Source organism: Dasypus novemcinctus, chromosome 1, assembly GCF_030445035.2.
Source record: "Dasypus novemcinctus isolate mDasNov1 chromosome 1, mDasNov1.1.hap2, whole genome shotgun sequence".
In the NCBI taxonomy this organism is placed as follows: domain Eukaryota; kingdom Metazoa; phylum Chordata; class Mammalia; order Cingulata; family Dasypodidae; genus Dasypus; species Dasypus novemcinctus.
The window spans coordinates 66,538,583-66,549,815 of NC_080673.1; the positions used below are offsets into that span (position 1 = coordinate 66,538,583).

Below are 11,233 nucleotides of genomic sequence, written 5' to 3' on the forward strand. Positions count from 1 at the left end.
GATATATGAGGTATATAGGAACTCTCTTCACTGTTTTCAGATTTTCTGGGAATCTAAAATTATTTAAGTTTAAAAGTTTGTTAAGAATATAGTGGAAAATTGGAAACGGACTTTGGCCCAGTGGTTAGGGCGTCCGTCTACCACATGGGAGGTCCACGGTTCAAACCCCGGTCCTCCTTAACCCGTGTGGAGCTGGCCCATGCGCAGTGCTGATGCGTGCAAGGAGTGCCCTGCCACGCAGGGGTGTCCCCCGCGTAGGGGAGCCCCATGCGCAAGGAGTGCACCCGTAAGGAGAGCCACCCAGCACGAAAGCAAGTGCAGCCTGCCCAGGAATGGTGCCGCACACACTTCCTGTGCCGGTGACAACAACAGAAGTGGACAAAGAAACAAGACGCAGCAAAAAGACACAGAAAACAGATAACCGGGAGAGGGGAGGGGAAATAAATAAATAAATAAATAAATCTTAAAAAAAAAAAAGAATATAGTGGAAAATGGAATACAAGGGAGAATGGAATAGATCAGAAGCAAGAAAAAAAATGGAACCTGGTGTAGCAGTTAGATATTATTGATGAATTCCAAAAAGAAATATTGGATTATGATTGTAAACTGATCTTTTCCTCTGGGCATATTAGATTATACTGGATTCAGAGGTTTACTTGATTACTTAATCATTATATAATGCCAGTAGGGCATTGAGTCCCCACCCCTTGGTGGGTGGGAACTCAAAGATAAGAGACATGGCAAAAGACAGAGTTTCAGGGTTTTAATGTTGGAGTTTTGATGTTGGAGTTTGATGCTGAAGTCTTAAGCTGGAGCCCTGGGAAAAGAGGAACGCTAAGCCTGGATGGAAGCAAACCCTGGGAAGAGAGGGACCCAGGAAGCCTGAATCCTTGCAGACATTGGCAGCCATCTTGCTCCAACATGTGAAAATAGATTTGGTGAGGGACATACTTATGCTTTATGGCATGGTATCTGTAAGCTCCTACCCCAAATAAATACCCTCTCTAAAAAACAACCAATTTCTGGTATTTTGCATCAGCACCCCTTTGGCTAATACATCTGGGTTCCATTAAGATCCCAAAAAAGTAGCCCTGGTCAGATATGATGGTGAATTCAACAAGTTGGGTGACACTGGGTATGAAGTCATTACTGATTTGAAGCTTCTTTTTGAAGATGTCCAATAGGAACTGGCATTGGAAATTCAAGAGAGAAGTATAAACTGGAAATTCATATTAGAATGTAATTGACGTATAGAAAGTAATGGAAATCTGGAAAGAGGATGAGATCACCCAGAGAAGAAAGTAAAGAGAAGAAGGTCTACAAGAGAGTCACAAGGAACACCAATATTTAAGGGCAAGTAGAGAAAGGAATGTTAGAAGAAGCATCAAGAGAGTTATGAGAAATACTAAGATATGGGAAAATCTCTTCAAGATATAAGCAAAGCTTTATGGAGATGAGATTCAGAGCACAGATGGAGAAATTCACCAAAAGAAGACCTGTTTATTGTAATGTAATTACAATAAGAAGCAACAGTGATGTCAATTTCCATATAGTTTTAATGGAGGAAACTTGAGATAATTCCCTTCCATGACTTCCATTTTCCTCCCCCTTTTCAGAAGGCAAGGAGGTCATCTGTTCTACATAGAAGAGAACTTGGGGGAGCCAAGGATAGTACAGTCTTAAAATAATTGCCCTAAAGAATAAGAGTAACTGGATATAATGTCAAATATGAGTAGGTAGGAAATTTCTACAGTAGAAATTGAAAAATAATTGCCCCTATCAAGCATACAAGGATAGATATTCAAATAGGAAATTAGAGGGAAACATACGCTTTAGGAAGATGGGATAGGAAACTCTGCTTCCCTATCTCAGTCTTTGCTTTGTTTTCATACTTATTTATTTTAAAAGAGCTTTAGATTACATAAGTACTGCATAAAAATATAATGGATTCCTATATGTTTGCCTTCCTCTCCCTCCCACACTTTTCCATATTAACAACATCTTTCATTAGTGTGATACATTTGTTACAATTGATGAACACATATTGAAGCATTGCTACTAACCATGAAGTACATTATAGTATACACTCTGTTCTGCACAATTTTGTAGTTTATGACAAAAAAAAAACAATGACCTGTATCTGTCAATGCAATGTCATGCAGGACAGCACCAATGTCCTGAAAATGCCCCAATGTTACACCTATTTTTCTAACTCCCATCACTCAGACCCTCTGATGGTCACTGCCTTTATATCAATGATAAGAGTTCTTCCATTGCTAGAATGATAATAAGTCTGTAGCATAATAATAATGTCTATTTTAGCCCATTGTTCATTCTCCAATCTTGAGGACTTAGGAATGGTGATGCCCACTCTGCTTCTAATTGAGAGGGAGCTTAGGTCCCATGGGGCAGATGGATGAGACTACTTGCTTGCAGTTGCAGACACTCTCTGTTCTTTTGGATGGGCATCCCTCAACATCATCTCCTTGATTGTTGTCCTGGATTAGGCCAATGAACTGGAGAATAGATGCTGCAACTCTGCTGAAATCCATGGCTCAACTGGCACAAGGATGACCAAAGTTTTAAGTCTCTGGGACATATATTTATCAATTATAGTGCTAATTATAAGTTCAAATAAAAGGGGCAGAAGAGGCATGTGTAGAGAACCTGTAAATGAGTCTAATTCAGTTAAAATGGGGAGCATAATTTCCAAAGTAAGGCCCACTAATGAGATACTGAATTCCTGAGCTGTCTGCCCTGCTTACAGTTTCTGGATGTCTCTAGACTCCTCAGGAGCCCCACTATTTGAGGCACTGCTTACTATAGCAGTCAGTAAGATCCTGTTGAGACTTGCATAAGCATAACCTCCAGAATAACCTCCCAATTCACTTTGAAATGTCTTAGCATAAAAACTCATTTGTACTTATCATTTCCCTGTTTTGATCAAGGTCTTTTTCCAGATGCACTGGTAATTGGTGCTCCCTCAGTGCCAGGGAGGCTTACAGCATGTCCCATGCTGCGGGAGAAGGTAGTACATTTATATGCTGAGTTTGGCTTCAGGAGAGGCCACATTTGAGCACCAAGGAGGTTTTCATGAGGTAACTCTTATGCAGTATATAATACTAGGCAAAGTTTAGATTTCACAAGAAAAGTTTCGTAAGTACAACCCATCAATATCAAGGGCCTGGCATGCTGGTCTGCCTTCCTTCATTAGGCACTGCTCTTGCACTTGTGGGATTCTTGTTGTCTTATTAGAGAATGTAGCTGAACACCCGAGGAAGGAATTCAATACTCTTCTGGTTATTGTGTGGATCTCCACCCACCAAGACAATGCCCCATTAATACTTGAGCATGTTCATATGCCTTAGAGCATGTTCATACCCCAGGTGAATCCTTTCCCATGCATCTCCCATAACTGACACCCCACATCAGTGATCCTCCCTGCTTGTGACCTTTCTGTGATCCAAAACCACTCCAAAAATGAAGCCAACAAAATAACCAAATAAAATTAATAAGAAAATGAAATAATTTTAAAAATAATAAAATAAAAATTAAAATTTTTTTAAAGATATTATATCTTTCATCTCTGTAAGATCTGTTGTCTTGAATGTACAGTGACATTTTCTTCCATATTCCCCCTCCAGAGTCTTTTTTTTTAATTACTTTATCTTCAAAGAAACTTTAAGATATAGAAAAGTCACATAGAGAACTTAGGGAATTCCCATATACCCAATACTCTCTCCCTTTTCCTATCTGTTCTACTGGGCAGGGCACACCTGGGGCATGCCTCTGTGGAATATGTAAGTGTTCATCTTGTAATAGTGTGTTATATCAGTGGGTGGAGACCCAAACAATAAATGAGAAAATATCAAAGTCCAATCCTGGGGAGTCCTGCAATGTTCTCAATTAGATAGACAAAAATTCCTTGAAAACATAAGTAGTATCCAATAAAAGAAAACAGACCAATATGTCGAGCCCTCAATATTGTTTCAAGTAACTATAAACCCTATTCTTCAAAAATTGAAACTTAGTGGTTACCTTAGGTTCTGAGGGAAGGGGGAGGGAAGAATAGAATAGAAGGAATGGAGTGTATGTTTAGGGCATTAGAATTGTGGAGCATATTTTGTAATAAAGGGTACAGGCCACTTCAAATTTCATCAAAACCTATAAAATTGCATGATGCAAAAGGTAAACCGTAACATAAAACATTGACCATAGTTAGTAGCAATGCTTTAATATTTGTACATCAATTGTAACAATGTAAAATGGTATTTGTTTTGTCCTTAAATTTTAAACAGCCTATAAATAATAGGAGAGCAATGTTAGTTATTTTGCAATGACTCTAAGTTTGTGGGCAGGGGAAATGTTAGAGATACCTAGATTCATATGACCACCAACTCATTAGGTGGGAAGCTATGAATCAAGGCTTCACTGAAGTAGTCCATAAGCTAAAAATAAGTAGGGTTTATCATGTATGCTGAATATTATGGTTTGCCCCAAAAGTCATTTTACCACTTTATAGTCTATATCAGACTTTATATTAGAATAGATTATCTATTTGCCTCAGCTCCAGGCAGACTTTGATTAGCCTAAACCAATCAGCAATGACATGCTCAAGGCAACAGCTCTTTGTTCACGAATGGCCAATCAAGATGCTGCAGCTGCTTTAAAAGCCATCTTAGCACCATAGGGAAGCCTCCTGAAAATGGAATTTATTTAGAGGAGAGGACAGAGTTGGGAGAACAACAGTGAAATTAAAATAAAGTGCTGATCGGACCATTCCTGATGTATGTCTTTACCAATCTGAACTTTTTCATCAAGAGAGCCAAAATATATATATATATTTTTGAGCCAGTTTAATTTTTTGTAACAGCTATATGCATTATAACAGATTTACCTTGTAAGCCGCAATTTAACTAGATAAGTGCCCAAAGTTTATTCCAAATTGCTCTTTGGAAAAAGATTAATAAACAAAGTGTAGGAAATAGCACATAACATATTCTCCTTTTGGAAATCCATGTAGACAATGTTCAGAAAAACACAGAAGTAAATAAATCTGTTTAATTTTACTTAAGCTAATGTTCACCAATATTACTTACCCATAAAACTCCTTTTTATTATCAGATAAAGTTCAAAAAATCTGTTAATGTCCTCTAAAATACATTTTTAAGAAAAAATGGTCTATATCCATATTTTTTTTTAAGATTTTTTTTCCCCTTCCCTTCCTCCTGCTCTGCTGTTTTTGCTGTCTGTGTTGTCTTTTTTTCTCATTTTCTCTCCTCTAGGGTTCAATCCTGAGACCCCTGATGTGGAGAGAGGTTCCCTGTAAATTCTATCACCTCATTTCCTGGTCCCTGCTGTGCTTCACCTTGACTCTCCCCTTGTCTCTCTTTTGATGCATCATCATCTTGCCGCTGACTCACTTGCACGGCTCAACACATGGGCACTCGTGTGGGCACATGTGCAGGCACTGGCTCACCACACCGGTGCTTGCACAGGCACTGGCTTGTGCACAGGCACACTTTCTTTTCTTCTTTTTCACCACAAGGTCCCAGGGATCAAACCCAGGTCCTCCCATGTGGTAGGCAGAAGCTCTCTCACTTGAGCCACATCATCTTCCCTATATCCATATTAATGTACAAATGTGTTTCCCTTTTTAAAATATACCTAGTCTTTATTTGGCTCTGAATATACATTACAGATATATCATAACATATCATAAACAATTTTGTTTTTACACTAGTATTAAAATTCAAATCTTGGTTCAGCTATTTAAATCTACCTGTGTGATCCTGTGAATATTATAAGTCTCAAAGTCTCTGTTCCCTCATCTGTAAAATGAAAAATACTATCAGTGCCAATAACAGTAGTGCCCAACTCAGAAGAATAGACCCCAAACCAGGACTGTTATAAGGATAAAAGGAAAAATACATGTGGAGTGCTTAGCAGGACACCTGGAAGATAGTACGCAACCAATAAATATTAGCTACGTAATCATCACCATCTTCATAAACCAAGAGTGGCCATCCCTCTGGCTCTCTCATTCTGACTTACTTTCTTCACTGGCCAACCCCAATGTCAGCTCAATAATAAAGGAAGAGGTAATTTTATGAAGAACTGGAAGGGGAGAACCAATCTCAAGAACCTTATACTCTCAGGAAGAGCTTTCCTTTAGAAAGTTGGGTGTTATTTTTATGACCAACATGATAGAAAAAAAAAGTATTTGCTTATTAATTTTTAACATTTTATTCAGATTTTTTGTAAGAAATTGTATATATGAGAAAAATCTTTGTTCCTAAATACAAGAATTCTCTATTTCCTCCCCTGTCCTCCCACAGCACACAGTGGTGCCATGCTTATATTATGCTTATTTACAATAGACTGTGGCCCTTCTAAGGTTAGGGACTCTGTGTAAGTCAAAAAGTTAATATTTATTCAACTCAATTGCAGCTGTCCTATAATTTTGTTGGTATGTAAATGCTTTCTGTGAATAACAGATCTTTGACACTTTTGGAGGAATCGTGGGCAACCTTCAGAAAAGAAAGGCCGCAGTAAACTAAATGGTATCCTGGTAAATTACAAAAGAGAATCTTTTATCTGAAGTGTTCTAATAGCAGCAAATTCTGGCTGACCAAACCATTCCAAATGTGTGTCTGGCCATTATTTTAAATTAAAAGATAGACCACTGTCAAACTATAGATCCAAGAATCAAAAGCGGCAAAGGAATGTTAAAAAAAAAAAGAAAGAAAAAAAACTTTTTAGACAAACACTGGTGACAATTTTATCATTTGTTCTCAACCAGTGCAATAGCACACTAATATGTGATAAACAATTTGCCATTAATACTTCTAGCACTGAATATACCAAAATATGTGAAGTGATTTACTTTACTTTAAAACATTGTTTTAATATGGTTCAAGGTTATTATATATCGCACTCCCTTGGTTACATTGCAATTTGCTCCGTTTGATGGGGAAAAAAGAGGGGACTGAAGATAATTACTGCCCTGAAAATTGCTCTAAAGTCCAGTTTACAGATTCCAGAGTCAAATATTTTCTGCGTCATGATGGAAAACAGGTTATAAACTTCTATACCACGGAATGAAGTACACAGAATACAATGCTTTTGGATTCCAGTGCTGACAATAATCAATGAACGCAAATAGAGTCTTAGAAAATTCCAAAGCCATTTCTATTCATTGCCATCTTCTATTTGAGAGTTCATTAAAATATTATAATGATAACCTGGCTTGGGATATACCGTGTTCACGAAGGTGCTTTTCCCACGGCGAGGCTTATCCATTGCACTCTGTATGTGCTGACCTCTGCTATTTCGCCGAATGTGGGGAACTTTACTGCATAATTTGTGGTAGTGGGGGACTGCATTCACACTCTCCCCTTAATAATAATTGAAAAAGAATAAAAGAAAAAATTTATATCATTACATTATAACTCTACCATAGGGCCCATAAGCTGAGTAATGGGAGAAACAGTCCAGATATGAGCCATTCATAATAATTGAGAATTTTTTCTGCTTTCAAATCAGGTATATAAACTCCTGTTGTTGACTACAACATAGCTTTAGCAAATCAGATATTAATTATATATAATAATTCAAGATTTAGGATAGAAAAAAGTTAAATGCACAAAGTATAGGAAATACTGTATAATATTTTCTTCTCTTGGAGATCCATATAGTAATTGTTCTGAAAAATCTAGCAGTAAATAAATCAACTTCATTTGGTTACACTCATGTTCCCTAACCTTATTTTATCATAAAATAAAAGGATAGCATAATTATTTATATTTATACACAATATCAGTTCACATTTATGGTAAAAGAAGTGTACAGTATTTCTGTACAATTAACTTTGAGAATATTAACTAAGAGAACATATAAATTCTCAACAACTTTAGTTTCCAATATACCAGACATTTGAATACAGAGTAAATAAAACAAGGGATGGATACCCTAATGAAATGTTCCTTTTAATAACCTTAATTTTTAAAGCAGTATTAAGTTTAGAGTAAAGCTTTCCTTATCTCACCCCATTACACACAGTGTCCCCTTTAATTAGAATCTTGCATTGGTTTGGTACATTTGCCACAATTGATGAACCAATATTGATACATTGTTAGTAACTAAATCCATAGTTTACATTGGGGTTCATTTTTTTTTTAATTTGTTTATTACATTGGGGTTCACTCTTTTTGGTTTGTTGGTTTGTTTATTTGTTTTAGGAGGCACCAGGGATTGAAACTGGGACTGCAAATGTAGGAAGAAGGCACTCAACCACTCAGCTACACCCTGCTGCCCAGTTCCATAGGTTTTGAAAAATACATAATGTCATATTTCCACCATTACAGTACCATACAGAATAGTTTCACAGTCTTAAAAATGATCTATGTTTCACCATGAAAAACATTCTTTATGCTATTTTTCTAAATTTGGTTATGCGTCTTTAAAAGAACACACAGAGACATCTTCCAAGAACCTAAATTTGTTCTGCAAAATGAAGTACCACAATGGGCATTAATTTCTACCACCCTCCACAGGTAAAATACCTTTAAAACTTAATTTAAAAGCTTTCTTGTTTCATCCCATCCCAATTAATTTCTTTACACCCCAGATGAAGATGATTTTCTGTTCACACAGAATAATTGTTAATTGAATGAACATTAATTCATATAACGCCATTGCATTTGTTTCTATTTTCAAATGTGGGGCATCTTTCAAACACAAATCAATGTAATGTTCACTAATCACATTTCAAAATCAATGTAAATAAAAATATCTAAGTATTGATTGCTATTGCTAGTTTTTAAATTACTATTAACTGAAACTGTAATTATCTCACCCTTACTGTTGTATGTTTAAGTGTTTAAGATACTCACTTTGTCTGAACAAGTCCTTTTGATAGCAACCTGGCTTGATTTAAACCTCCTTTTACTATTTCATGATGCTGCTCACGTCTTTGGCCAGGATTGCACAAAATATAAATCGCCACTTCAAATGTCCCCAGCTGCTCTTTTATATCTTGATAGGTCCAATCATTCTCAACAGGAATGCTTGATGGCTTTGGAAACCCCAGTAATATAGTTCCATATTCTTGAATTTTTATTATTTTAAAAATGGCACAGGTGCTTCATCTTTTATTGATTAAATCAAAGAAAGAAATTTTCAATTTATCATCCTTTTCCTATTAGGTTAATTCTTTTATTTCTTTATAAAGTTTGTAATGTACTGTCCTCAGCATATATGAGCATAATGCATATGTGTACTCCACAAATATGCTATTAGCTGAAGGGAAATTTATAGTAAAAACACTAATGAATTATAGGGCTGAGAAATTGACAACAAAAAGACATAATGCCCAACTCCACAGATTAAGCATTATAATTGACAAGAGATCCTATTTTTAAAAAATCATATTGAGTAATGTTTTTCTTACAAATGAAAACTGCCATTTATTATGCCCTTTAAAATAGTGTTCTGTCTTAAGCAAGCTTCAAAATTTGAGAGTTTCCAATTGAGATATAATATTGGGACCAAGAATAACAGTAATTATTATTAATTTTGTTTAAATTTATGTTCAAATATATTTCTTTTCTGTGTATTATTTTGATTTAACAAAAAGATTGCATATGGGTGATGCAGAAGATGCATGTCCAGTTGGCTTTTCTGGATGTAATGTGAAGTAACCCTAAGCCACTCTGTTTCATCTGGCCCCTTCTATAGCCAGCAATGATAATAGTAGCAAACATGAGAGCATGCAAAGCAACCAAGATTCTTCCATTAGAAAATTAAGTGAGCAAATCTGCCTTATGGAAGAATTTAGACTAATTTGCACTACAGTATAAATATCTGAGCTAATAGTAGCTATGTTAACACGAAAATTTTCTGACTCAATTTTTCCCATTATATGTATTCTAATATTTCCTTACTGCCCTAGGGTATCTTGAAACCCTACGATTCTATGGTACAGAGAAAGATTCTAATACTATTATTTCACCCAAGGATTGATCTTGATAGCTATAGAAGGTATGTGGATATACCATAGAATAGATAATATTATTTTAATTCTTTAGAGTATATAATAAATACATAAATGTTGGTAGCATTTCTTACCTAGAACAAAAGTGCTCTGTAAAGACTATACTCAAAGAATGTATGAGATGGTGTTGACGACACAGAATATTCTCTTTTAAAATTACCTTTTTTCTCTCCTCTGTTCCTTTACTCACTCTCTAGAATATTATCAGTTAAACAGCTTTGCCTTGGAACTAGATCTATCATAGTAGTACAGCTCAGTAGGACACACACACAACAATGACCTTTCCAAAGAACATTATGTTTGACATAAAAATATGGTGTGGTCTAATCGCCACATCCTATTCTTAGTAAAATACCAAAGCTCAGCAAACCCTTACATGGAAAAGAACATATTTGTTATGTGCAGAACAGATGTTAGTTTGCTACTATATTTTAAAAAAAAGAGCATAAGAGAAGGGTATTCACTTGTATCATATACTGTGAATTGATCATCTACATCTGCTTGGTATGTTTTATTCAAAATGATGCAAGTTGAACTTCCAAAGGAAGTATCCGTTTACTGCCATAAAGTCAGAGCACTTACATCTCTCTTCTGTTGCACTCATTCATCATAGAAGAAGTCAAATATCTACACTGCAGCTTAAGCAAGAAGACCAAAGGAAGCAGGTACCACACACCTCATATGAAGTAAGTGTGTAAAATGCTATGGAGAAGGGGATGAGCCATGTTGAGAACAGAGGATAAAAGGAAAGCCTTTAAAGTAATAGGATTGCACTAAGTCATCTTGTCACTTTTCCACAGAATTAATTTAATTAGCCTCTCCCAAATATTGGGCATTGCTCCTAACCTTGATAGTTGCTGATTGAAACATGTGTCACAGCTGCCCCTACTTGATGAGCATTCTTCAGTTCTGTAATGGTGATTTGCCACAGGTGAAAAATAGGATTACTCTTTCCTATTGATTTCTGAAAAAGAAAATGCTTCCTCCTACAAAAGCACTGCACTATTATATTTGTTATCACCTTTCATGGAGCTACACTATTCTCCACACTAAAGTGGAAAAAAAAAATCAAACTCTTGTCCATGCGCAGAGGTAGAAACTAATATCCAATTATCTAACAGATTGAAACACTTACATTCTTATCTTTAAAAGGAAAAATGAAATTATTTAAAAAATAGA

General features: G+C 35.9%; 1 non-coding gene across 1 annotated transcript; it reads left to right on the top strand.

The window, feature by feature from the left end:
- The first annotated feature begins 7,236 nt into the window (after positions 1-7,236).
- Positions 7,237-7,400, top strand: LOC111766017 (U1 spliceosomal RNA). Its single transcript, XR_002798185.1, has one exon. It is a non-coding gene; the product is annotated as a U1 spliceosomal RNA (small nuclear RNA).
- Positions 7,401-11,233: the final 3,833 nt, after the last annotated feature.